The sequence below is a fragment of the Staurois parvus genome, unplaced genomic scaffold (assembly GCF_062004578.1).
Source record: "Staurois parvus isolate SC_StPar_1 unplaced genomic scaffold, SC_StPar_1.0 ptg000124l, whole genome shotgun sequence".
Lineage (NCBI taxonomy): Eukaryota > Metazoa > Chordata > Amphibia > Anura > Ranidae > Staurois > Staurois parvus.
Window position 1 is genome coordinate 2,996,115 of NW_028317920.1, and position 24,990 is coordinate 3,021,104.

At 42.2% G+C, this 24,990-nt stretch overlaps 1 protein-coding gene and 2 non-coding genes across 3 annotated transcripts in view; all 3 read left to right on the forward strand.

Annotated features, from left to right (window-relative positions):
* The window catches only part of FRMD4B (FERM domain containing 4B), a 412,392-nt gene that overhangs the window by 75,874 nt on the left and 311,528 nt on the right, over window positions 1-24,990 (forward strand). The window lies entirely within an intron of this gene.
* TRNAR-CCG (transfer RNA arginine (anticodon CCG)) lies at window positions 10,799-10,871 on the forward strand. Its single transcript has one exon. It is a non-coding gene; the product is annotated as a tRNA-Arg (tRNA).
* On the forward strand, window positions 11,583-11,655 carry TRNAR-CCG (transfer RNA arginine (anticodon CCG)). Its single transcript has one exon. It is a non-coding gene; the product is annotated as a tRNA-Arg (tRNA).

The window sequence follows — 24,990 nt, forward strand, 5'->3', positions numbered from 1 at the left end:
CACACTGTCACAGGACGTTTCATTAGATGGACTTTGCTGAAGGCTGAATGAGTATTTTGTAGAACCCTTAGAAAGCCCATAGATCAGGGGTGTCAAACTGGCGGCCCTCCAGCTGTTGTGAAACTACAAGTCCCATGATGCCTCTGTCTTTGGAAGTCATGCTTGTAACTGTCAATCTTGCAATGCCTCATGGGACTTGCAGTTTGGCAACAGCCGGAGGGCCGCCACTTTGACACCCGTGTCATAGATGATTCTTTTTTTTTGTTCAATACTTGTTGCTGAACTGGCCGAATGTAGATCCATGTATGACCATCATTGGTCTGTGTTTAGATTAAAGTGTTACTAAACCCCAGACCCTGCATTCACTATATCTGGTCTCCCCGAACCCTGCAGTCACTATATCTGGTCTCCCCGGACCCTGCATTCACTATATCTGGTCTCCCCGAACCCTGCAGTCACTATATCTGGTCTCCCCGGACCCTGCAGTCACTATATCTGGTCTCCCCGAACCCTGCAGTCACTATATCTGGTCTCCCCGGACCCTGCATTCACTATATCTGGTCTCCCTGGACCCTGTACTCACTATATCTGGTTTCCCCGGACCCTGCATTCACTATATCCGGTCTCCCCAGGCCCTGCATTCACTATATCTGGTCTCCCCAGGCCCTGCATTCACTATATCCGGTCTCCCAGGACCCTGCACTCACTATATCTGGTTTCCCCGGACCCTGCATTCACTATATCTGGTCTCCCCGGACCATGCATTCAATATATCTGCTCTCCCAGGACCTTGCATTCACTATATCTGGTCTCCCCGGACCCTGCATTCACTATATCTGGTCTCCCCGGACCCTGCATTCACTATATCCGCTCTCCCTGGACCCTGCATTCACTATATCTGGTCTCCCCGGACCCTGCATTCACTATATCTGGTCTCCCCGGACCCTGCATTCACTATATCTGCTCTCCCAGGACCCTGCATTCACTATATCTGGTCCCCCCCGGACCCTGCATTCACTATATCTGGTCTCCCCGAACCCTGCAGTCACTATATCTGGTCTCCCCGGACCCTGCAGTCACTATATCTGGTCTCCCCGAACCCTGCAGTCACTATATCTGGTCTCCCCGGACCCTGCATTCACTATATCTGGTCTCCCTGGACCCTGTACTCACTATATCTGGTTTCCCCGGACCCTGCATTCACTATATCCGGTCTCCCCAGGCCCTGCATTCACTATATCTGGTCTCCCCAGGCCCTGCATTCACTATATCCGGTCTCCCAGGACCCTGCACTCACTATATCTGGTTTCCCCGGACCCTGCATTCACTATATCTGGTCTCCCCGGATCATGCATTCAATATATCTGCTCTCCCAGGACCTTGCATTCACTATATCTGGTCTCCCCGGACCCTGCATTCACTATATCTGGTCTCCCCGGACCCTGCATTCACTATATCCGCTCTCCCTGGACCCTGCATTCACTATATCTGGTCTCCCCGGACCCTGCATTCACTATATCTGGTCTCCCCGGACCCTGCATTCACTATATCTGCTCTCCCAGGACCCTGCATTCACTATATCTGGTCTCCCCGGACCCTGCATTCACTATATCTGGTCTCCCTGGACCCTGCATTCACTATTTCCGGTCTCTCCGGACCCTGCATTCACTAAATCTGATCTTCCCAGACCCTGCATTCACTATATCTGGTCTCCCCGGACCCTGCATTCACTATATCTGGTCTCCCCAGACCCTGCATTAACTATATCTGGTCTCCCACAGTGCACAGAACATGGAAATGCAATTATTTTAGTAAATATAGATACCTTTTCTCATCAGCAGTTACAGCAGTCTTGTGACTTCTATCAGTGTCCAGCAGAGCACTAGTTAAAGCTTATCGGAGGAGTTTTCTTCCTGCTCTAGGAGGATGCAAAACCGCTGAACTCTGTCTGGACAGTGCTGATTGGCCCTGAGCTGATTACATGCACTCTCCCAAGAAAGAGAAAAACCTCTCTAGCAATACACACTAAACTGAGCATGTGCATGTGGCTATAGGTTCAGTCTGTCTTATCAGGAGATAAGACATGGACATTTGAACAAGAGGAGGATCAGAGAAGACAGGATCAAATGGCCTTTTTACACAATGCAGAGGATTAACCCCTTAGGTTCCACAGTGAGTATAACAAGCATGCTTTACTGTGTATACAGACTGATTGTACTGTTGTGGGTTTAGTAACACTTTAACTGTTATTTAAGATTTGCATGTTTTTGATGTAGAGATGGAAGTATTTTAATTTCCCAGCAGTGAAAATCCAAAAGAGACTTAAAAAAATTTCTTGGTATTTGTGTGACTTTGCAGGGGACTAAGGCTGCCCACAGATCTATCTTTTTTTTTCTATCAATCACATCCGATCAAAAAAAAGCAAACAGATACCTCCATCCACAAAAGCAAGGTGGTTGGAGGAATCCTCCCCTCTGTGTTATTGAATTGTGACAGCAGTGACTTCTCAGGTGTCAGAATACACTGATCAGTGCTGCAGTCAATTGGCTGCAGCTGCTGATTGAATTAAAATTTTTTCAGAAATCCATTTGACAAAAGTCAATTGTTAGATCGTCTTCTGTCAAGCGGGAATGGCCATAGATGGACTGAAATTTGTCCGGTTCCTGCTGAACTGGCCAAGTTTCGATTCATCCCATCTACTGTATGGCCAGATTAAGAGAAAACTGTAACTGTGGATGTACCTAGTGATGCAGGGCTGTTTTTTAAAGGGAAGCTTTAAACATTTTTCCTTGTACCAATAAAAATAAAAAGTGCGAGGAAGAAAAAATAACAAACTATTATATGGAGCTATTTATTATTAATTCATTCCCATTTTGCTGTATTGATTTTTTACACACATATAAAAAAGTGGCAGCTTGCCTTAAAAACAATAAAAATGAGGCGGAACCGCTGCACCACAGTTCTCTAGAATGATATACAGTTTTCTTCAGGGTTACAGAAGTAATCATCTTTTTTTACTGTTACTGTAGATGCTGCAATCACATTCTCAATGTCTGTGGATTGATTGAAGCTTTGGTTTTGGCACCAATGAATTGATCTCAATTTTACTGATTTATCATGATATATTTATGGTACATTTACGAAGGTGATTTTTCATGACTTTTTTTTCCAGTTCTTTTTTCATGTGCATATACTGACATTGTAAAGGACAACACTGGCTAAATAAATACCATTAAAAGAACCCTTTGGTTACAATCAGGGTGGATTTGATTTAAATCAAACTGATTTAAATCACGATTTAAATCACGATTTAAATCACCAGTCAGTAAGGCTTGATGTAAATCCTAGTTTTCTACATAAACACTAATTCTTGCTGGTATAACTTAATATGCAAGTAGATGAATATTTTTAGAATAACAACTTTTCATATTAGTTTTTTTATCCCCAGTTTAATAGGTTAATCATTCATATTTGGACAACTTTTCTGTTGTACTTAGGAAGGAGAAAAATAATCATTACCTTAATAATAACAATTTAAATAGATTTATTCAACTGAAACAATAACATTCCAGCATATGTGATTTGCTTAAACATCCATGTTTGTTAACTAATTTGGCTAAACAAAATATATATATTTGAAGAAACTTAGACTGTCAGCCCCTTCCTCCTCACACTTAGTTTCACTTTCTTCTTGTGCAGATCTATTCCACTCCAAACAATCAGAAAAATATTGTTTCTATTCTATTCACTGAACTTCTTGAAACTTCGCACTGAAGGGGTTGATTCTGTATTCATAGGTTTGTAGAAGTTAGGATGAAGGTCTTTTTCTTAACTCTGTTCATGTTATAACATTTTTGCTGTGAAGAAGAGGCATGTGATCTCCGCTGAGTCAAATTCAGTTTTGAGAACTGCAAAAGTAAACCAATTATCTGTGATAATATCTTGTAGGCAGAGAAACTGCCCAATAATCTTACAAAAACCTCTGGAAGAGCATGACATTGTGAATGGATTCATGGAATTTATTTACCAAAAAAATTAAACATATACAGCCTTATTCTACATAATTAAAAAACTAATCTTTATTTCATGATGGAATAACCTTTGGATGGTAATATATTTTCCTCAAAAAGCATTTTATTTAAAAAAATCCGATTTAAATTAAAAAAATTTGATTTTTTAAATTTTTTAAAAAAAAATATTGATTTTTATCCACCCTGGTTACAAAATTTCTGACAACACCTTGACACGCCTCACTGGGATTTTTTTATAACATCGATACAAAAAAAGCTTCTTTCTGGCAACTCAATCATGCAGCTTATTTTTGTTCAAGTATCGTCTTATTGTGCTCCTTAAAAACAACCATGCCATCTTTTTTCCAGAGCAGCCTGTATTTCTCTTGAAGTTACCTGTGGGTTTTCCTTTGTATCACGCATATTTCTTCTGGCAGTTGTGGCTGCCCCAGATTTTCCATTTCATAATAAGTGATTGAACTGTACTGAGTGGCATATTCAAGGCTTTGGATATCTTTCTGATATCCCTTTCCACCTTTTGAAAGTTCTATTACCTTGTTGCGCAGATCTTTTGTCAGTTCTTTTTCTGCTCCCCATGGCTCAATATCTAGCTTTCTCAGTGCATCCATGTGAGAGCTAATAAACACAGATTAGTTATACACATAAGTTAATTGCAATTTAAAAAGCCGCAGATGAGGGAAATTAACCTTTACTTGCCATTTTAGTCTGTGTGTGTCACCTTGTGTACCGAGGCCAAACATTCCAGGGTGTGTAAACTTTTAATCCGGGCCTTTTGGGTGATTTCTGTTATCAATTTGATTTAAAAAGGAGGCAAACAACAATGTGATAATAAATGGCTTTATATGATCACTATCCTTAAATATAAGACATTTTTTGGCAAGTCCAGCGATATTTTCAATATCAATGCCAAAATGTCATGATTTCTGCCAGGGGTATGCAAAATTTTGAGCACATATGTATAGGAGTTCCAGGCTCCCCCAACAAAATTAAGTCAGCAGCTACAAATACTGTACATGCAGACTTTTACTATAAGGACACTTACCTGTCTGGGGGTCCAGCACCGTCGTGACCTGGGCTAGTTCATCATTAGCCCCTGGGTTCCTGGTGCCAGCATTCCAACTAGGGGAATACGGAAGTGAAGCCTTGTGGCTTCACAGCCGGTTTCCTCCTTCACATGTGCGAGTTGTGCTGCACCTTGAGATTGAACCTTTGAAGAGCCCCAGAAGACTGCGGGAGGGGGGCCGAACTTCCAGCTTATTTCACTGCGGCAAACTGAGCTGGAAGTGGGAACGGGTACCTGTCAAAAACAGGTACCCACTCCCCCCCAACTGTGGAAGTGGAGGGGGGGGGGATGAGCCGGACAAGCAGAGCTTTAACCCATCACTAAATCTTATACAAACTTTATTGCAACATTATAAATTCAAAAGTCATTTCCAATATTTTTTAAATCTTCAGCTTTCATTAAAAAGATATATGGTCATCCTGCAATGAAAGTCCTTATTATTGTTGGGTGACAACACTCATCCAATTGTGCTTTTGCAAAGAGGATAAATAAGTGTCTGGATATCTGGGTCTCCCTGACCTGCAGAATATTACATCAACAAGCTGAGAGAGGAATAATTTGAAAAGCTGGTCACCGCTCAGTCTGCCTGCAGAGTATTGCTCCCAGAGCAAAAAAGTGCAATTGCTGGTTTATAATTTAACTGGCAATTTGATTCATTTCTGTTGGTGGTGGATTTGCACAAATCTATTCTTGCGGTGATGGACATTGTTCACTGTTGGTGAATAGAGAAAATTCTTAAAGACAATTTTTGGTCACATGAAATAATTTGTTCACTGTTTAATTTTACCACTATTTAAGTTGTACATTTAATTTGATAGTGCTACCTTTTTATTTTGTTTTATGATTGGTTTCTATGCAGAGCTGCACCAGGTTTTGTGTTCTCCGGTTTTAATAAATCAATGCCATTGACTGTTCAACTAAGCAAGCTTGGCCAGGGGACGTCATAGAGAGTTTAGGAACCTGTTACTGTTGCCAATCTGATAAAAACAACCAGATTTGGTAAGCATGGTGTCATGACTGTACACTAATTCTGATGCAAATGAACAGTAGAACAAAGGGAAGACTTTGAGAAGACAGCTTGAAAACCAACAACACCCACAAATTGGCCAGAGAGGCCTAGTGGCCTAATGGTTAAGGCATCAGCCACCAGAGATGAAGATCGTGGGTTCAAGTCCCACCAAGTTGGTGCTCATTCCTCTGTTATGTAAATGTTACAAGTTTATACAATAAGGTAGCCTTCATGGTGTGTAAAGTCTTTGCTCTCTCCCCACATGGCCTCCCCTGCCAGCCCATGCATCATTACATCACAAAGCTGGCTCTGCAAAAATATAAAGGCTTATACTCATCTGTTTCTGCAATATTTCTGCATTCAATAGCTACAGCTGCCTGAAGGATCTTCACACTAGAGTGCCTGTCACCTGCTGCCCCCACCATACACTTTATTTCCTTTTACCAACTCTGCCCTTACTGTGACTGGTTGAGATATAGAGGCTGGAGGCATCACAGAGCCCAGGAAGAAGCCACACATCCAACACTTTCAGAGTCTGTCATCTACACCACAGGGCAGCACGGTGGCTAAATGGTTAGCACTTTGGCCTGGCAGTACTACAGTCACTGGTTCAAATCCCAACCCTGGCACCACCTCCATGGAGTTTGCATGTTCTCCCTGTGACTGTGTGGGTTTCCTCCCACACTCCAAAGACATACTGGTAGGTTAATTGGCTCCTGTCTAAATTGGCCCTAGTATACGAATGTGAGTTAGGCACTTTAGATTGTATGCCCCTTGAGGGTTAGGGACTGATGTGAATGTACTATGTATTTAAAGCACTGCATAAATTAACAGTGCTATCTGAGTATCTGAAATAAATAAAGAGAGAAGTTTGATGAAAGGGAAGGCAGGACAGCAGAGTATAAAGCTTTCTGTTCTGCAGTTGATATACAAACATCTCTTCTAATGTAAATGAACTAGAGAACAAAATAAAGACCCAGAGGAGGCTTGAAATCCAATGAAAATGGAAAAAGCTGATAGTGGAGCCCTGTGGCCTAAGATATCAGCCTCTAGAGCTGAACATCCTGGGTTCAAGTCCTGTCTAGGTTGTTGTGTTTATGTTGATATATATATAATGGAATGTATTCCACTAACATGATCTTCCTACCTTATCTACTATTTTGCATGTTACACTACATTCTCCAAAGCAAAAAAGAATCCAACAAGGAAAGAGCAAACCCTTCATAATGGGAACAGCGGGTGTGCAGACCTGAGCTCTTCAGCTTAGTCTGCTGTGGCCTAAGCTTAGACTGCTGTGCACTCATCTAAGGGCTCTTTCACACTGGTGGCAAGGAGGCTGACCTGTGGTTCCACCACACCTAGCCACTGGAGAACAACTCTTGCCACAGAATGTGTTTTTTTTTTCACAGACATGCACATCATTACATCTCAAAATAAGAACTCCAAAAGAAAAGGTTTTGTATTTTCCTCTTTGTCTAGAAGTTCAGCAGGAGCCAGACAAATTTTGATCCATCCATGGGCAGACTTGTACTGAAGTTGATCTCTTGACTTCCCTCCGGTTTTTTTCATTTGAACTACTGCCAGCAGTAATCATGGTATTCTAATGGCTGGGAAACCTCCTGCTGTCAAAATAAAATAGTGCAGCCAGAGGGATTGCCCCCATCAATATTGACTCTGTTGGGGGAACCAAGTAAGTAGGTGATGTAGCAACCACCAGTTGGAAACCAATAACATCATAGGTCAAAGTATGTATTGCTAGCACACCATGGTTCTTTGAGATAGTATCCAAACGTTTTTTAAGGTGATCACGTCACAGCGGTAAGGTGCATCATTTCTTTGTGATTATATGCTTTATATGTAGAAGGGGTCCTGCGTGGCCCCAAAATATTACACTTTACTGCTGTGATGTGATCACCTTAATAAATGTTTGTATGTTATCTTGAGGATTCATGGTGTGCTGGCAAAGTATGCTTTCAGTGTAACAGTTAATCACAGTGGTCAACAGGGCCAAATCTAATTTGGGAGTGTAGTGAAAAAAACATCAGGGGGCATAATGTCAACACTCATCAGAGTCCCCCTTTATATCAGGGTCCTCATCAGAGTGCCCCCTTACATCAGGTGTCTGCATCAGCGTCCCCCCCTTACATCAGGTCTCTCCATCTGAGTGCCCCTCTACATCAGGTGTCCTCATAAGAGTCCCCCCTTAAATCAAGTGTCCCCATCAGAGTTCCCCCCTTACATCAGGTCTCCCCATCAGAGTGCCCCCTACATCAGGTGTCCCCATAAGTGTCCCTACTTACATCAGGTGTCCCATCAGAATGCCCACTTACATGGATTGTCCCCATCAGAATGCCTCCTTACATCGACTGTCTGCATGTTCTATGCACTCTCAGAGACTTGGGACCCTGGGGCATAGCTAAAATCGTGGGAGGCACAGCCCATCCCAGCACCCCCCTAGGTCTGGCTCTGCTGGTAAAGTGATCAGGGGATCTGCCCTGTCTCCTGGGCAATAAAGATGCACCTAAATGGATGCCGGGGCTGGGTGGGAAGGGGTAAACATTTAATGATGCAGTTCAAAAAAATGTCCCGGGGAGATTGAAGCAGTGTCCTGGGACTCTGATGACTAGTACTCCACTACTCCACTTCAACAATAAATGATCCATAAAAATTGTTTAAGGATGTGGGTGACTTTTGAGTCAATAAAACAGCTCCATCCTTTCTGTAGTATTAGGTTACGAATAATCTGTACATGTACAGCACAGCACTATCTGCCTATATACATTAATGCTCATATACAATTCCATACATACAACCCACCCATCCTGTATAAAGCCTGCCTGTACTGGGCTCCAGAAGTTCCTGGAATGGTAGCAATATGTGATTTAATTTCCCGGCTTGGAGTCACTGACATTTACACCGTCACTTTTGCCAGGGTGGAGCCGTAGACCCATGTTTACTGCCAAGTAAAGCAAAAATCTAGACTTTGCCTGTTCCTGAATCCTTCAGTATTTGCAGATACTGAATAAGAATACATAGCAACAGGTATCATATGAAAACTGGCCTTAGAAACAGAGTCTGAACTGCCTGTCTACAACACACAACACTAAATATAATTATTATAATTAGTTACTCTTTTTGCCCATGATCACTGATACACAGATACAATTGCAGTATCGAAAATCAGATGATGACTTCTATACATGTGTGGCCAGCTCAGGTTAAAGTGAACATTTTAGTAAGTTTACAAGGCTTTATCAATGAATTCTTCATGTCACATTACACAATAACCTAATCATTAAAAAAAAAAAGCTATACCTTTCATCGTTAAAAAAAGCCCCCCTAAAGTGATAAAACCCTCAAAATGAAAAAGCTCAACTTCAGCACTTACCATCATTCTGTGTGCTTTTCTTTTCAGCTATGGTTGCTTTACGTCCCCCATTTGAGCAATTGTTCTCCTCTACTTCCTGAAACAAGCTTGCATACACATGCAAAACATTGGAAAAACAATTATAAAATGGCTGTCTATATGAAAACGTGCAAAAATGCTTCCAAATCACTTGAAAGGTGCTTAATTCAGGTTTGAATGGAGCCTTATGGAAAATTACAAGAGGGGGTAGTAGGTGTCATCCATGTAGGGAGGTTTACAAAGTTGATGGGAAACTGGAGAAAATGGACAGGAACTACAGAAATGAGACCAGAAATGGTCTTCACATATCACTGAAATATCACTTGTGCCTGAGAAATTCAAAGAGAAAGTACAGTGCATTTACAGCAAGAACATACAGTATTTGGAGTCATTGTTGGAAGTTTTATTTGGATAAGTACTCTCAGATGCTGACTTTTCTTAGGAAAAGACAACAGCAATCGTCTTGGAAATTCAATGCTGAAATATTGATTCTTTGGCTGAGATGGCTTGGCCAAGGGACATCGTAGAGGGTTTACAGAGTTGTTACTGTTCCCAGTCTGACCAAAGACAGCCATATTGGGTTACTGATGTGTTATGACTGTAGGCTCTAGGATGCTGCAGATGATGTGAAGACATCTCCACTAATTCCGATACAAATGAATCGGAGAACAAACAAAAGACTCAGAGAAAACAGACTAGCACCCAATGATATAGGCAAGTAGTGAGATGCCCAGAGCCCAAATGGATAAGGCATCAGCTGCTGGAGAATGTGGGTTCAAGTCGCATCTGAGTTTATGGTGTTATATGCAATCAAATCAATTGCAAGAAACATGGTCATCCCTGTGCTCTAAGCCTCCTTCAGTTCTCGAAATCCTTTTATTTTGCTGCTGTGATCTAACTTCCTGTTAGAGGGTGGCTACATTCATTCTCCATGGTCTCATGGTATGTAGAAATGTAGACCCTCTCTTGCTCACTCCTGAGATGGACTATGAACTATGGGATTTGTAGGTTGCATAGAGCAGCGTACATGACCACAACTAATGGACCTTCTCATTCCAAACAAAAGAAAATTCAGTTTTGAACTACTGATTTTTCAACTGAGCAGGTTTGGTCAGAGTACATCGTAGAGGATTTACAGTGTTGTTACTGTTTCCAATCTGACCAAAGACAGCTGTATTGATGCAGATGATGTGAAGACATCTTCACTAATTCTCATGCAAATGAACCAAAGAACAAAAGAAAGACTGAAAAAACAGCAAAGGAACTAATGACAGAATGTTTAAGAGAATGGCCCAGTGGCCTAATGGATAAGGCATCAGCCTCCGGAGCTGGGGATTGTGGGTTCAAGTCCCATCTGGGTCGCAATTTATATTTCTCTGCTGCCATATAATAGAATCCTTCTGTCCAGAAGCTGAATTTTAGGTATGACTCTCATTGCACACTTAACATGCACTCCTCATTGTAAAACAGAAGAATATTCAGTTTTGACCTATTGATTGTTCAACTAAGCCGGTTTGGCCAACCATGTTAGATTACTGAAATGCCTTGACTGTATTGCTGTAGGACACATAGCTCAGATGATGTGAAGACATCTTCGCTAATTCTCATGCAAATGAACCAAAGAACAAAAGTAAGACTGAAAAAACAGCAAAGGAAGTAATGACAGAAAGTTTAAGAGAATGGCCCAGTGGCCTAATGGATAAGGCATCAGCCTCCAGAGCTGGGGATTGTGGGTACAAGTCCCATCTGGGTCGCAATTTATATTTCTCTGCTGCCGTATAATAGAATCCTTCTGTCCAGAAGCTGAAGTTTAGGTATGACTCTCATTGCACACGTAACATGCACTCCTCATTGTAAAACAGAAGAATTTTCAGTTTTGACCTATTGATTGTTCAACTAAGCCGGTTTGGCCAACCATGTTAGATTACTGAAATGCCTTGACTGTATTGCTGTAGGACACATAGCTCAGATGATGGGAAGACATCTTCACTAATTCTCATGCAAATGAACCAAAGAACAAAAGAATGACTGAAAAAATAGGAAAGGAACTAATGAGAGAAGGCTTAAGAGAATGGCCCAGTGGCCTAATGGATAAGGCATCAGCCTCCGGAGCTGGGGATTGTGGGTTCAAGTCCCATCTGGGTCGCAATTTATATTTCTCTGCTGTCATATAATAGAATCCTTCTGTCCAGAAGCTGAATTCAAGGTATGACTCTTATTGCACACCTAACATGCACTCCTCATTGCAAACAGAAGAATATTCAGTTTTGACCTATTGATTGTTCAACTAAGCCGGTTTGGCCAGCCATGCTAGCTTACCGAAATGCCTTGACTGTATTGCTGTAGGACACATAGCTCAGATGATGGGAAGACATCTTCATCAAATCTGATGCAAATGAAATGGGGGATAAAAGAAAGACTCAGAGAAGACAGAGTACCATCAAATGATAGAGACTTGAACAGAGGGCCTAATGGATAAGGTGTCAGCCTCTGAAGATTGTAATCTCAGGTCCCATCTGGGTCAGGATTTATGTTTCTCTGCTGCCACATAATGGAGTCCTTCTATCTAGAAGCTGAATTCCAGCTATGGCTCTTTTTGCACAGTTAACATGCACTGCTCATTGCAAACAGAAGAATGTTCAGTTTTGACCTACTGATTCTTCAACTGAGCAGGTTTGGCCAACCATGTTAGATTACCAAAGTACCTTGACTGTATTGCTGTAGGACACATAGGGCAGATGATGTGAAGACATCTTCACCAATTCTGAAAATTAAACAAACAAAAAAAGACTTGGAGAAGACAAGCCCAAGCACCATATTCTCCATAATATAAAGTAAAAAAAAAAAACAACGAAGAAAGTGGAACCCCTTAGTAATGGGTGCAACCTGTGTGCAGATCCGAGCTCTTCAGCCTTGGCTGATGCAGACTCATCTAAGGGCTCTTTCACACTGGCAACCAGGGGGCGGTAAAAACGGGTTTTTATTTTCTACAATATAAATGGAAAACAAGACCATAAATTTTGAAAAAAGCAGCATTTTTTACTTTATGCTTCAAAGCATATCCAATAAAACATTTTAAAAAATCTAATTTCTTCATAAATTTTGGTCAAAATGTATTCTGCTAAAAGTCTTTGGTAGAAAAAAATACCAATAAGTGTCTATTAATTGGTTTGTGCGAACGTTCTAGCATCTACAAATGATGGTATATATATATATATATATATATATGAATTTTGTTTTATACTACTAATGGGGGTGATCAGCGACTTATAATGGGACTGCAATAGTGTGGTGGGCAAGTGGACACTGACGTTGGAGGAAACTGACTGCCAGTGACATTACTACAGTAATCAATGATAATATTAAACACTGTCAATGTATTAATGACACTGGATGGGAAGGGGTTAACATCTAGGGCGATCAAGGGTTAAACGTATGTCTATCTATGCGTAAAGTGTGCTGCTTTTTACTAACAGTAAAAACTCTAAGTGTGAATGGGCTCTGGTTGTCTACATCTCGGGACCCAATTGTTGTGGCGGTGCTTTCTGAAATGAGGGTTACCACAATGCATGACAATGCACCACCTGTTCTACATGCGGTGCATTGCAGTGCCATTCACCAGTGTCTGGTACAGACGTCACATCTGGTGTGCTGCTGAGCAGGGGATCTGCTGAACGAGGGTACTAATGAGCTGGGGATCTGCTGAACAGGGGTACTAATAAGCTGGGGATCTGCTGAGTAGGGGTACTAATGAGCTGGGGATCTGCTGAGTAGGGGTACTAATGAGCTGGGGATCTGCTGAGTAGGGGTACTACTGAGCTAGGGTTCTACTGGGCCCCTTTAAAACAGACAATCAACACACATGGCATTTTCCAAGCTTCAGGACACCTTCAAAAAAGCATTACTGAAGCATCATCAAAGCATCACTGAAGCATCAAAAACAAAAAGTATGTTAAAGCGGTAGGCACTTTAATGTGTGTTGAAGTCGAAGCAAGTGTAAATGAGCCCTTAATGCAAAACACATAAATGTATGTGTCATAATGTACTGAAACTAAACACCTAAGTGTGATGGTCAGCCAGGGGTGGACTGACAACTCATGGGGCCCCCGGGCAATAGGGGATCATGGGGCCCCTGTGTTCTTGCCCAAACTCAAAAAAGCCTATGAAAAAGGTACCAGGGGCATCTCATGGGGCCCCCTACTGACTCCGTGCCCTCGGGCAGTGCCCGAGTTTCCAAATGGTCAGTCCGCCCCTGTGGTCAGCTGTCAAATTTCAGGTCAGTGATATATGTACTTGAATATTAATGTCAGTCAGTGACCACAGCATAGTGTAGCACACTACAACACATAAAGGACCATGTATGTCTTCAGCACACCACAGTTTAAGTACCATGCATTGTGGCACGCTGCATTGTTAAATAAGGTCAATGTATGATTTTTTTTTTCTTTTTAACGCAAGGAATTTTTGTTGAGAAACATAGTCATTACAAATTTCATAATGAACAATGAGATGGTATAAGCGGTAATACTGCATGATATAACCAACCAACTGTACAAATCCACTATGACCATGGCACATTAGGGACCAACTGTAAACACACAAAACCAACATCAGCTATGCATTGAAAGGCAAATGCACAAGATAGTGACCTTGTGTGTCATTGCAATAGCCTATCTATAATTATATTTGTCAGGGACAACTCCGGGGTGTCAAGCCATTGGGCCCATCATTTTTCAAATTTGCCTGAACAACCCCTGTGCTGATAAATATAGTGTTTCATCCTTAAGGTGTCAAGCACATGTATGTTTTTTTTCTTTTCTTTTTTTTTTTTATAATGCAAATAGCCTTGAGCACACCACAACCCCTTTACCCTGCATTGTGGTGCTCTGTGTTGTTAAAAAAAGGTCTTTTTATCCATTTTGATGCATTGGCTGTCTATTCATAATGAATAGGCTCTCTAACACACTGCACATTAACGAATATGTACAGTGCACAAGGTAATCTTGTGCCCAGGGTGAAAATGTTAAATAGTGCCCCCCCCCCCAAAAAAAAAAAAAAATATAAGCAGTACATGTACTCCCCTCTAAAATAATTTGAGCATACATTTTCACACTTACAGCCTAAGCATAAAATGTCTGCAAGCCAAATTCTCCTCACGCAAAAAATTCCCCTCTTCCAGTACAAATCCCCCCATCCAGCTCAATTTCTCTCCCTCCTCAAATCCCCCTCCTAGCACAAATCCTCTACCTCTCTAATTTACCCTCTTTGCATAAATCCTCACACCACCGCCAAAATTGTAGTATTTCAAACGGGCGGACTGACAACAGATGGGGCCCCAATAGGGGATCATGGGGCCCCTGTGTCCTTGCCCAAACTCAAAAAGCCTATGAAGAAGGTACCAGGGGCATTTCATGGGGCCCCCTACTGACCCCGGGCCCTCGAGCAGGGCCTGAGTTTCCAAATGGTCAGTCCGCCCCTGATTGCAAATATATGGCAATATATTTGGGAATAATATTTCCAAAGTATATTTCCAATATATCACCCCATCTAGCACAACCCCCCAAACCCCCACTGTGCCCAGGGCAGCTGCCCCTCCTGCCCATCCTTTGTCCTAGCCCTGCATATGCATGAACGCCCCTCCTGCCCATCCTTTGTCCTAGCCCTACATATGCATGAACACTAGGAATGCTGCAAAATGGGACAGTGAAGGGGCCCCGACAGTCAGCCAACAAATTGCAAGTTAGTGGGAAGATGGTCTACTTGAATCTTCATGGCCGTGAGTGACCAAGCACACATCAGTTTCCATTACATGGCTCATTTAACCACAAAAGTGGTGTGCAAATGGCCCATGTAGCTTAGGTGTTAAAATGGAAATCTAGGGGTGAAAGATTCATCTTCTGCGAGCTATAAAACATTTCGACGTTTGTAAAAGTGCTGATATAACAGATATATTTTTTTTCCATTTAATATTTCCTAAACGAATTCCACAATTTTTACAGCTTCCCTGGATGTAGGGCTGTGACATCCTGTTTGAAATTTGGCAGCCAGCAGATGTTAAATTGATCTAAAAATGTCTGTGTCAGCAGAATAAGGGTTTGGAAATACTACAACATCAGCAGAGCAGCAGCAGGTGTAATAAAGTCCATATTATTTGGATAATACCTGCCGTATTTCATGAAAGTAGGCTCGTTTAGAAATAAAGGGTTGATTAGACACTAAGATATACAGTTGCAAGAAAAAGTATGTGAACCCCTTGGGATTACTTGGAGTTTTGCATGAATTGGGCATAAAATGTGCTCTGAATGTCATCTAAGTCACAACAATAGAAGAACACAGTCTGCTGAACATAATACTACACAAACATTAGATGTTGCCATGGTTTAATTGCACATAACATGTAAACATTCACAGTGCAGGGAGGAAAAAGTATGTGAGGCCCTAGCTTAATGACTTCTCCCAGAGCTAATTGGAGCCAGGAGTGAGCCAACCTTGACTCCAATCAGTGTGATGATATTGGATGTGTTGCTGACAGCTGTCCTGCCCTTAAAAAACACACACCTGTTTTGGGTTTACTGGTTCCAAGAAGCACTGTCTGATGTGAACCATGCCTCTCAGAAAAGAGCTCTCAGAAGACCTACCATCAAGAATTGTTGACTTGCATGAAGCTGGAAAGGGTTTCAAAAGTATCTCCAAAAGCCTTGATGTTCATGTGTCCACGGTAAGACAGACTGTCTACAAATGGAGAAAGTTTAGCACTGTTGCTACTCTCCCTAGGCGCGGTCGTCCTGTAAAAATGACTGCAAGAGCACAGAGCAGAATGCTGCATGAGGTAAAGAAGAATCCCAGAGTGTCACCTAAAGACCTACAGAAATCTCTGGCACATGCTAACATTTTTGTTGACACACCTACAATAAGGAAAACATTAAACAAGAATGGAGTACATGGGAGGACACCACGGAGGAAGCCATTGCTGTCCAAAAAGAAGATTGCAGCACGTTTGAAGTTTGCAAAAGAGCACCTGGATGTTCCACAGCACTACTGGCAAAATATACTGTGGACAGATGAAACCAAGATTGAGTTGTTTGGGAAGAACACACAACACTATGTGTGGGAAAAAAAAGGCACAGCACACCAACATCAAAACCTCATCCCCACTGTGAAACATGGCGGAGGGAGCATTATGGTTTGGGGCTGCTTTGCTGCCTCAGGGCCTGGACGGATTGTTGTCATTGATGGGAAAATGAATTCCAGAGTTTATCAAGACATTTTGCAGGAAAACGTACGACCATCTGTCCACCAACTGAAGCTCCGCAGAGGATGGGTGATGCAACAGGACAATGACCCAAAGCATACAAGTAGTTCAACAAAACAATGGCTGCAAGAGTACAGAATACGCCTTCTGGAGTGGCCCAGTCAGGGTCCTGACCTCAACCCAATTGAAATGCTGTGGCATGACCTTAAGAGAACGATTCACACCAGGCATCCCAAGAATATTGCTACACTGAAACAGTTTTGTGAAGAGGAGTGGTCCAAAATTACTCCAGATCGTTGGGGAGGTCTGATCTGCAACTACAGGAAATGTTTGGTTGAGGTTATTGCTGCCAAAGGAGGGTCAACCAGTTATTAAGTCCAAAGGTTCACATACTTTTTCCTCCCTGCACTGTGAATGTTTACATGTTATGTGCAATTAAACCATGGCAACATCTAATGTTTGTGTAGTATTATGTTCAGCAGACTGTGTTCTTCTATTGTTGTGACTTAGATGATGTTCGGAGCACATTTTATGCCCAATTCATGCAAAACTACACGTAATCCCAAGGGGTTCACATACTTTTTCTTGCAACTGTATCAATCTTCAGTTACAATAACGACCGTCATTATCAGGAATGATTGCCAAGGCGAGTTTAAAGTGAACCTGTGCCGTGGGTCAACCTTCTACCCGTACGTCACTGCTGCGTCTCTGGGACAGGAAGTCAAGGGAAATTTCTCCAGGGGGAAACTTACAGCAAAAAAAACCAAAAAATCTGACAGGTATTTTAACCCAAAATCACTATCCATAACAAAAAAAAGTTTGGGTAACAATTTGGAATCTATGTGTTAGTATGTGAACGTGAGAGGGACATTAGACTGTAAGTTCCTTTGGTGCTGGACAGCAATGTGATTGGTTGTCTGTATTCTGTAAACTGCTGCGTAACCTGTCAGCACTCTGTAAATACGGGTAATAAATAATATGTGTATAATCTCATATCCCGGCAATCGCTAATATACCGCTCACTACTTAATTCCAGAGACCTCCTTAATGGATTAAAGTCCTGAACACTACAGATAAATGATAGTCACCAAGTGACTTTTTAATTAACATTGAATTCATTTCTGAAAAATCATTTGCATTTTAAATGAAAAGATTAGTATCTTGAAGCCATGTAACAATGTCACTCTCCCCCCTAGAGACTCATTTGCTTCGGTTTAACCATACTGTTATAGAAACAGTACCGACAGCGTGTCTGCTATGAAGGTAGAGATGTCCTCTGGCCAAGACTGCTTTGTGTGGAGGGTGGTGAGGGCCACCTACTTTATGTAAGAAAATCTGGAGTGTGAAGGTCCTCCTACAATCTCCTCACCTCACCTCTCCTCCGTCTGTCTTCAGTGGGGAAGCCTGCAAAGGGAATTCTTCAAGTTCAACTGCCTTTTGGGTTATAATCAGAACAGGAGGGGACACCTTTCAGTAGTCTAGCACCTTCCTAGTTAGCTAGGGGTAAGTTGATAATTATTTTTTCAGTCAGAAGGCTAAATAGCAGCCAAGGTGAATAGTCAGAGGAGGGTAAAATTCGGGAGAGAGGCTCCGCAGATCAGCTCTCTGATACCTCCCCCTGATTTAGGGTCTTGGAGAAGTCTCCAGAACTCAATGGGCGGGGGTGAGGAGTGGCTGCTCTGTATGCTTAAGGGACCCCGACCAGTCCCCAGGAAGGAGGCTTTTCAAGGGGTTGGGACAGCCTTTAAGCATAGGTGTGCCTGCTCAGTAGCAGGGAGAGTTCAGATGGAAGATGAGAGAGCAGGAGCTGAAGTGTGGAGACTGGGAGGAGGCCCAGGGAAGGGGCCTGTCCTCCAGGAAGGATCTGGACAGGAGGAAAGCTGGACCTCACTGGCCCCATGAGAGAGGACCATCTGTAGAGCTAAGGAAGGAGCAGGGGCGGACTGACCATTTGTAAACTCGGGCACTGCCCGAGGGCCCGGGGTCAGTAGAGGGCCCCATGAGATGCCCCTGGTACCTTTTTCATAGGCTTTTTTGAGTTTGGGCAAGGACACAGGGGCCCCATGATCCCCTATTGCCCGGGGGCCCCATGAGTTGTCAGTCCGCCCCTGGGAAGGAGCCAGCCCAGCAGAAGACTTGAAGGTAGCTACTAACCTGCAGCTTGCAGAAGAGGGACAGTGAGTACTTCTACACCCCCAGGACTGGAGTAGGGAAGAGGGCATTTGGGTAGAAAACCTAACTAGCCCCCAGCTGGACTGTGCTTTAAGGCAGCAGATTCTAGATCCCCTTGTCCAGGGATTCCATCAGACTATGGATAGAAGAGAACAATCTTGGGGTGGTACACCAGGAGAGGCTGGAGAGCTCTCCAAGAGGAGAAACCCTTCTATGGACTTGTACATAGTTTCAGGAAGTTGTCCTCTTGGATGTTGTTTTTACAGTTAGTTCCTTGGGCATCCCATGTATCCCTCAACCCCATCCAAATGTATTACCCCTAAATAAAATCCAAAAAACAAGTTCAAGGGCTGTTTACTGTCTCTGGAGTGCAGTCTGGAAGGGTAGGCGTTTTGTCTGGCTGTGCAGGACTATAGGGGGACCCGCATCTCTAGCGATTCCTAAGGGAGTAGTGCTACACTAGTTTTGGTGACAATCAGGAATTTCCTCACATTTCCTGTTTTGGCAATGAGACAAGAAGTAATCTCCTCAATGCACCTGACATGGGATATACCCCTCCCTTATTGTACCTTCAGTCCTACTTTAAAACAACTTAGAGGGGGCTCCAATGGGCTCTGACTGGCATTAAAACCACTTAGTCAGGCACTGTCCAGTATCATCTCCTAGGGGGTGGAGCTGTATGACGTGTATTGTATGGGCATGGGCCGTGCACATACAATACACATCATACAGCTCCGCCCCTGAGTTGCTAGGAGAGGACAGCGGTGCGCAGTCAAGTGGCTGGGTTATGTGGTGGAAGGGCGGGGTTGCTTCTTCTCCAGGACAGTAGTGATAGGTCAGGCCAGTGTCTCCTAGCAACATAAGCGCTGTTTCCTGGTTTCCATAACTACAAAAAGCCAAACATTGCAACCTGGGGATACTTCCTACCTGCATTCTATCCAATAGCAGAGAATCAGAGGGAGGAGCCTGTGTCGGAGGCCTATCATTGAGTGGCTTTGCACCACCTTTCCTCGTGATGACTACTTTGAGCTCCGGCAGATGAAATGTTCATAAGATGCCTGTGTGAGGGATGAAGAATTAGCAGCTAAGCTAGCTAAGTAGAGCCGCAGAAGATGTAAGGTTCATGTGCGTCTTGTGGGTACAAGGACAGTGTCAGACATGTGCTGTATACTGAGAATAGGCTCAGGCTCCATTTAACCACACCACTCTAAGGCCTCATCCACACAGCCATTGTTGCACATACGGTAAATAATTCAACTGTGCGAAGGATGGGTCGGGTGAAACCAGAAGTGTTTTATTAGGAATGGCTGTAACAAACACAGAAAACCCTTAATTACATGTGACTGGATATGTTCACTGTAATCACTGTCCTCTATACATTACTAAATATTTCCATATACATTAATAAGTATTTTCATATACATTAATAAACATCTTTAATTGCAATACTGAATATCTAGACCTCTGCAGATATACTAGTGACCTATTCTGCATAACAATAACGTATTACAATAGAGAAATCACATTCCCTGTATCTTAGCGCCAAATCATATAGCTGCAATATATATTCACATTTATGCTACAAGTAATCTGATTGTATAATAGTAACAGCGACATTTACTAACCACCAGGACATGTTAAGTCATTTTGTCCTATTTATCATGTTAAACAGCCTCCTGCTTACCTGTAACAAACACAGAAAACCCTTAATTACATGTGACTGGATATGTTCACTGTAATCACTGTCCTGTAGGAAACAAAGTGTTAGACTTTTTGTTCCTACTTCTGTGTCATCCTATTATCACAGGAAGTAGTTCTGCCCTCTTGTGATGGTACAATAAAAATGCAATCACTAGTATCTTCTATTGACAAAGATAGATTACTGTTATATTAGGTATTAGGCTTTGGATTTTAATTTCATGGGGCTGCCTATTTTCTACACCTCTTACACCATACTACAGTGTACACCCTTGCAAAGGCTGTGTTGACCAGAATGGGGATGCTCAGGTGGTCTGTGCATTCATGGGGCTGCCTATTTTCTACACCTCTTACACTCTCCCCCACAAATTTGTTATGTCGTCCCTGACATACGCAGAATTTTTTTAAGAAAACATTCTTTTACTTGTCTAGTAGTAACCATAGGAAGCCAATGGTAAGTAGTAACCAAGTTACTTGAGGAAACATCCTCCCTGTGACATCTACTCCCTATTACATCACAGCTTCCCACCAGGCCCACAGCGCTATAGTACCTGGCAAGATATAGTTGCGTGTAACCAACTATTTAGTAAAACCCCTTTCTATACATATTTGTATAGGTTACTAAGTTTAGACAAAGGTGACGAGAAACTAAGGAACATCTTATTACTTTTATACCTTTTTATCATAATGGCGGAATACCCATTGTACATCAACAATGCAGCATAACGTTGCCATCAACTGCTCTGTACTTTTATCGGCCGACTCTGTCTCTTTGTAACATCTAGTTCCCTCACCTAAAACTGTTTCTGCTTGACTTAAAATATCTGCAGTACAAATGCAATTATATTTTTCCTTACTTGAACCAACAGAAAAGCAACATATAATTATTCTGTTTTGGTAATTAACTTTGGTATAGTGTCCCAAATAGTAAACAGTGGATCAATAAACATAATCACTTCTACCAACTTCTATAGTCTTCAGCAAAACATTCTGAACTGAAATACCAGCTAGAGTCAACAGGTAATGTAGGAATACTGTCTATAACCTGTATAGATGAAACTCTGGTAACACTACTGGGTTGACCTAAAGTGTCATATGTCAAAATCTTTGGTTGTCTCCTGTTCCTGTAGGGTTGTATTCTACATTGAGGAAGTGAATCTGAAAGGTCCTCATTCTCCTCTACATCACTTTCAACAAGTTGTTCTGTGTTCTCTGTTGCTGGGCATTCTTCTTCTATACCTCCAAATGCATACTCAGTTTGTTCAATTTGATCTATAGGCTCAGTTTGTCTGACTCCTTCTAAATCATACTCACTTACTTCCAGCTGACGTGGGTAGAACTCATTAGCTTCTGGATTTAGCTCTGTACTTCCCTCTGGATGGTAATGCTGGGTGACTGGGATGAAAGATCTCCAGTTTCTTTGTTCGTGATCTGATTCATTTTCTGATTCTCCCTCAGATATCTGTGTAGGTTGTTGAGTTGTATTTCGATCCTTCACTTGCTTTCTTGCATTGGTTCTTTTGGGTATCTGTTGACCTTGGTCGCTAGGTAGATAATCACATGGCAATAGTAAGTTGCGATGTAAAATCCTTGTTCGGCCTTTTCCAGTTTCTGGTTTGATTTCATACACTGGACTGTCTGCACACTTCTTTTTAATAACAACATGTATGGTATCTTCCCAAAATGATCTCAATTTTCCTGGACCTCCTCTTTCAGTAAGATTTCTGACTAGAACTTTGCTACCTGGTAGAAGTTCAGCTCCATGAATTTTCTTGTCATAGTGTTCTTTTCCTCTCTGTGCAGCTTGAGTAGCTATTTTTGAAGCAACCTTATAGGCCTCAGACATTCTATCTGTCCATATGTTCACATATTCAGAGTAGTTCTTGTATTTTTCAGTTACTGGAGTGTCAAACATACTATCAATGGGTAATCTTGGAGACCTTCCAAACAGTAGAAAGAATGGAGATTGTCCTGTAGCTTCACTTCGAGTACAATTATATGCATGGACTACCTTTGCTAGTGAATTTTTCCAGTCCCTTTTGGAATCTGGTGACAGGGTACGAAGCATTGATAGCAGGGTACGATTAAATCTTTCAACTTGCCCATTACCTTCTGGGTGATATGGCGTTGTGTGAGAATTTTGGATGTGGCAGTGCTTCCCCAATGTCAAAAACAAGTGATTTTCAAACTCTCTACCCATATCATGGTGAATTCTGGTAGGAAATCCGAATTTCAAGACAAAATCATTGAATATTTTGTCAGCAACAGTTTTTGCGGACTTGTTCTTGGTTGCATATGCCTGAGCAAATCTTGTAAAATGATCTATTACCACTAAGATATACTCATATCCACCTTTACATTTCTCGAGATGAAGAAAGTCAATGGAGACCATCTCAAAAGGATAAGTTGTCACAATATTGTTCAACGGGGCTCGAACAAGCTTATTTGGCCGTTTGTCTTTCAGACAAGTACATTGACGTGTGATGTAATGCTCAGTGTCCCTTTGCATATGTGGCCAAAAGAATCTTTCTCTGATTAAATTTACAGTCCTTTCTACTCCTAAGTGTCCCATCTCTTCATGTAACTCCTTCCATACTAAGTGATGGTACAACTTGGGTAACACTAGTTGAGAACCAGATGATGTTTTCCGTCTCAGAATTTTATTGTCGTCGAGGTAGAGTTTGGTCCATTGTTTCATAAGTATGAAAAGATCAACAGGTTCACCTTGTCGTTCCTGTTTGGATGGAAACTTGTTTTGGCTTTTGTACTTCCATACTTTTCCAATCACAGAGTCTTCCTTCTGTGCGGTTCTTATTGTCTCTTTTGGTATTTGAGTTACCTTCTTTGGTGCTGCATCGGTTGTATTGGCAATCGTCATTGGACATAGCCAAGGTATCCTTTCTTTTTGATGTGCTTGAATTGCTTGGGTTATGCAAGTGATGACTTTGGGGTCTACTGCTTGTGAACATTGTTGCATGTATTGTTCAGGACTCAATGGCATACGAGAAAGTACATCTGCATCAGCATTCCTTCTCCCAGGACGATATTTAATAGTGAAGTTGAAGTCAGCTAGTTCTGCAACCCATCGATGTCCTGTAGCATTCAATTTTGCTGTAGTGAGGACATAGGTTAGTGGATTGTTGTCAGTATATACAACAAATGATGGACAGTAATATAGGTAATCTCGGAATCTATCACATATTGCCCACTTCATTGCTAGAAACTCGAGCTTCCCTGAATGCATGTGGTAGTTTTTCTCAGCAGGTGTGAGAGTTCTAGACCCATAAGCAATCACCTTTAGTTTCTCCTCTTGCTCTTGGTATAATACGGCTCCTAGTCCTTCTTGTGAGGCATCACAGTGAAGAACAAAGGGTTTGGAATAATCGGGGTAACCCATAACTGGAGGATGAGTTAACACTTCAATAAGCTGGTTCAGTACTATCTGATGATGGTCAGTCCAGGCTATAGACTGGTAGGATGGAAGTTGACCTTTTGACTTTGGGATTGGTTTCCTCCTCTTCTTTGTCTGGTTATCTGGTGTTGAGGTTGTGGTAGGTGTCAAACCTGCTGACAATAGTTCATAGAGAGGTTTGGCAATTCTGGAGAAGTTTTGAACGTAAGGGCGATAGTAGGAAATAAATCCTAATAGTTTCCTGAGTTCTCCGACAGTCTTTGGTTGGTTGTTTCTTAAGGCAAGAACAGGTGCCGTGTCAGCCGGGTCCATAGAGTGGCCTTCTTTTGACACAATCTTGCCCAGGAATCGGACTTTATTTTGAAAAAGTTCACACTTCCTGGCTGTTAACTTGATTCCGTGTTGTTGGTAACGTTGGAGTACTGACCGGACATGCTCCACATGCTCCTGGAATGATTTACTATGGACAAGGTTGTCATCTAAGTATGGCAGGCAAATCTCATCTCTCAGTCCTATTAAACATGTCTCCATACTGCGTTGGAATTCGGCTGGTGCAGAGCTCAGACCAAAGGGTATTCGGATCCATTCATACAAACCCCAAGGTGTAATGAATGCTGTCAATGGTCGACTGGCTTCTTCCATAAATCCTTGATGGTATGCTTTCCCCTGGTCTAGCACAGAAAACCATGAACTTCCTCCTAGACTGTCCAGCATGTCTTGGATTCTAGGAATTGGATGACGGTCAGGAATGGACTTCTGGTTCATCTCTCTATAATCGCAACACAGTCTTAAACTGCCATCTTTCTTTCTTACGCACACAATGGGTGAGGAATATGATGATTTCGATTCTGCAATCCATCCTCGATTTATCAGATCCTGCAGATATTCCTTAACTTCTTGGTGCAGTGGTTTCGGCACAGACATGTAAGTTCTCGTGACTGGTGTAC